Consider the following 4,055-nt stretch of genomic DNA (forward strand, 5'->3'; position numbering starts at 1 on the left):
TTAAGTTAATATCAAACATAACTGAATAACTTGATAAAGAACAGTTTTGACATGCTTGCCAGGTGGCAAGAGCTTGTTCCTCAGAGAGATTTGTTTCCAGGCCCCTACGCACTGCCAACACAATGGAGACATTAAGAGAGGCACGTAAGAAACCATTTTCTCAGAAGCTACAATTACTGGAGTAAGATGCATAGAATGAATAGTAAGACCAAAGAAAATTATACAGAGGTAGCCCACCAGTGAGTTAGCAAAAACCAATGAACCCGGGACATCAGGAGGTCACTTCCTTTGGCCCTCAGGGTCCATGGCCCGCAATCCTGAGGAGGGCTTTCGTGTTGGATTTTCGTCCATGACACGGGGCCTCAGCATCTCAGTGCTTGCGGTCACCACCATGCTAACCACAAGGTTGGCTGTTCAAACCCATCAGGCACTCCTCAAAAGCCTTATACAGATTACTATGAGTCAAAACCAACTTGACAGCAATTGTCAACAACATGACAACATTTGATAGGTAAGAAAATTCAAGACTGAGAGACTTAAGAATTTTTTCAAGTTTACAAGGTAGTACTTCCATGTTACAGAGTTGAGATTTAAAAACATATTTGGTAACCTCCTTAATTCATATTTCTTATAGTATACTATGGAGTCCTGCTGTGGTGCTGTGGGTAAATGTGGTAGATTGCAAGTCAGTTTGGACCATAAGGTTGGTGGTTCAAGCTCACCAGCCAGTCCTCGGAAATCCTATACAGGGTCACTATGAGTTGGAACTAATTCAACAACACTTAACAATAACAATAATAATATACTATAATATTACACTATATAACCTGCTAGAAAACATATTTTCTGAATTTTGAAAATTTAATTGCTGTAATTTAAGGTTAGCGCATGTTAGGTATTAGGTAGAATATTATATTAGGTAGAATCACATGAAATTCTTACAGTAGACTATTTTTAACCTATAAAAATGACAATAAGGGGACCCGGGGTGGTGAATGAGTCTCCGGCACCATGTCTGGTTGGTCTGGCCTACTTTTCCAGCGTGGCCCTTGCCCATTGGCGTTGTTGCTTTTGCTCCTGTTCTGCCCCAGCTTGGTCCTCGCCTTCTCCTTCCATTTGCCCCTTAATTCCCATAAGAGCCTCCGCGAGGAGATCCACAAGGACTTGCTGGTGACGGGCGCGTACGAGATCACTGACCAGTCTAGGGTTGCTGGCGGCCTGCGCACCCTCCTCAAGATCACAGATTCTGCTGGCCATATTCTTTACTCCAAGGAGGATGCAACCAAAGGGAAATTTGCCTTTACCACTGAAGATTATGACATGTTTGAAGTGTGTTTTGAGAGCAAGGGAACAGGGCAGATACCTGACCAGCTCGTGATCCTAGACATGAAGCATGGAGTGGAGGCAAAGAACTATGAGGAAATTACAAAAGTTGAGAAGCTCAAGCCTTTAGAGGTGGAGCTGCGACACCTAGAGGACCTGTCAGAGTCCATTGTGAAAGATTTTGCCTACATAAAGAGACGGGAAGAGGAGATGAGTGATACCAGTGAGTCCACGAACACTCGATTCCTGTATCTCAGCATCTTTTCAAAGTTCTATCTCATTGGACTAGCCACCTGGCAGGTCTTCTACCTGTGTCGCTTCTTCAAAGACAAGAAGTTGATTGAGTAATGAGGCACAGTCCCCTCCCACTTTGGATCTAATTCAGCAGAATATCGCTGGCATGTGCCTGACTCGAGGCACCCTCCCAACAGAACCATCAAGGCACATTGGAGCTTTTCTTGCCAGAACTGACCTCTGGGGTTGGGGGACATGGGGTACCACCTAGACCCAACAAGCCAATGAGGGACTTCTTTTTCTCTTGGTAGGATTTGGACTGGTTTTGCAACAATAGGTCTATTATTAGGATCACCTATGAAAAAAACTAGGGGTTACCTAAATAATGGCAAAGCCAGCATTTGTACTGGGTTTCCTCATGTGATCTGTTTGAACCATGTTTTCCTTCCTTCTCCCCCTTGCCTACGAGCTTGGGCTTCCACTCTTAATTCCTTTACCCAGATCTGTGTGACCATGTTGAACTTGTTTCATGCTGATTGTCCCTTTTGGGTTTCCCCTTGAAAACACTCTTAACTTTCTCTGCCCTTTAGTGGAAACGTCTAGGTAGCTCCTGGTGATATCCTTTTCATAACTCTTTACGTCTCTCAAAAAGGTGAAGGATGTAACTAACACCTCATACAAGTGAGCTTGGAACTGTAGATAACTCTTAAAATTTCATTTTGTTAAGATAATTAAAATATTTGTGCTCAACTGTTTGAACTTTTTTCCTTTTTGTGCATGTGTATTTAGTTCTATGCAATTTTACCATGTGTGTGGACTGGTATGGTCACCACGAGATAGAGAACAGCTCCATCACAGGGAGACCCTTCATGCTCTCATTTTTATTCCATGGTCAACTTCCTCCCCTATACCCCAAGTCTGACAACTACTAAAGTAGCCTCCATCGATCTAATTTTGTGATTTCAAGAATGGTATATAAATGAAATCATATAGTATGTAGCCTTTTGAGGTTTTCTTTTTTCATTCAGTCTAATTCCCTTGAACTTAGACAAAATGTTGCATATATCAACAGTTTGTTCCTTTTTATTGCTGTGAAGTACTCTATAGTATGGGTGTGCCACAGTTTGTTTAACCACTGAAGAACATTTGGGTTGTCTTTCATTTGGGGCCATTATGAATAAAGCTGCTGTGAACAATCATGTAACAAAACAACAACAACAACAACAAAATGTTTTCATTAAAATTATGAAAATCTACCAAATGATGGTAAATATTCCAATGAAAATATTGGTGAAATGAATTTGGTCCTCAGTCATAATCTAACAATAACATTACATTGATGCTAATAGCAGTACCATGTAAATTCTAAAAATATTAGAATGGTTTGTGCAACAAGTATGTCAAAAATAACTTAAAAAGTCAAAGAAAAAATCAGATACTAAAACACCAAAAGAGATAAATTAAAGCAGATAAATTAAATCTTTTTGATTTGTCCATGGCAACACAACATTATTAAGCATTAAGTATGCTTGTGTGAAATTGGTAACTAAATTTCACTCAGACATAAAGTACCAAACCCATTAAGTTATTAAAATTATTATTTAAAAAATATGCTTTCCTGGAACTACAAAGGTTGAAAACAAAAAGTATTAGACAAAATTTTAAGGTAGAACTGATGACAAATTCTAATATAAAAGCATTAGATGATAAGCAGGTAAAATACATTCACTTTTCTGATCAGGAGCATCAACTATAGAAGCTTTGAATAAATTATTCATTGTTACAAGGATGCACTGTATGAAAATTGATGGACAACTCAAAATTTAAAATGCATCTTTTCATACATTGTAAAATCTTTGAACTAATGAACTATATGAATTATTGGTGTTGTTTAAAATTAACATAACTAAGAAGAAAAGATTTGAATTGTGTAAAAAGTAAAAAGTATCTCTAGCACATCCATTCAGAGCTCTGAGGCTAGCAATTTTTGTCCTATGGGAGCTATTTCTCTACCTGGAGACCCTAGAAAGTTAAAGGGTCCTGGTGGGGTGCTGTAGTATAAGCACTGTGTTGCTAACAACAAGATGAGTGGTTCAAACCCACCAGCTGCTCTCTGGAAAGCCTATACAAAGTTGCTATGAGTTGGCACTTAACAACAACAAAAATAAATAGTCAAATGGCTGCTAACTGAAAGGGTGGAAGTTCTTCAGAAAGCCTGGTGACCTGCGTCTGAAAAATCAGCCACTGAAAACCATTTGGAGTCCACTTGTACTCAGACACATGTGAGGTTGCTATGAGTTGGAGTCAATTTCAAAACAGTTGGTAAATATCTATTACATAGTAGACAATGGTCTACCCTAATTTGCAGTTATGATACTATTGCTTGTTGTTTAGTGCTGTCAAGTTGGTTCGGACTCATAGCAATCCTCCATATGGTTTCCAAGGACTGGCTGGTTGATTTGAATTGCTGACTTTTTATGATAGTATATATATATATA

General features: G+C 39.0%; 1 pseudogene; it reads left to right on the forward strand.

Moving 5' to 3' along the window:
- The first annotated feature begins 1,005 nt into the window (after nt 1–1,005).
- On the forward strand, nt 1,006–1,671 carry LOC102828941 (annotated as a pseudogene).
- The last annotated feature ends 2,384 nt before the right edge of the window (nt 1,672–4,055 follow it).

The sequence above is a fragment of the Chrysochloris asiatica genome, unplaced genomic scaffold (genome assembly GCF_000296735.1).
Source record: "Chrysochloris asiatica unplaced genomic scaffold, ChrAsi1.0 scaffold00084, whole genome shotgun sequence".
In the NCBI taxonomy this organism is placed as follows: Eukaryota; Metazoa; Chordata; class Mammalia; order Afrosoricida; family Chrysochloridae; genus Chrysochloris; species Chrysochloris asiatica.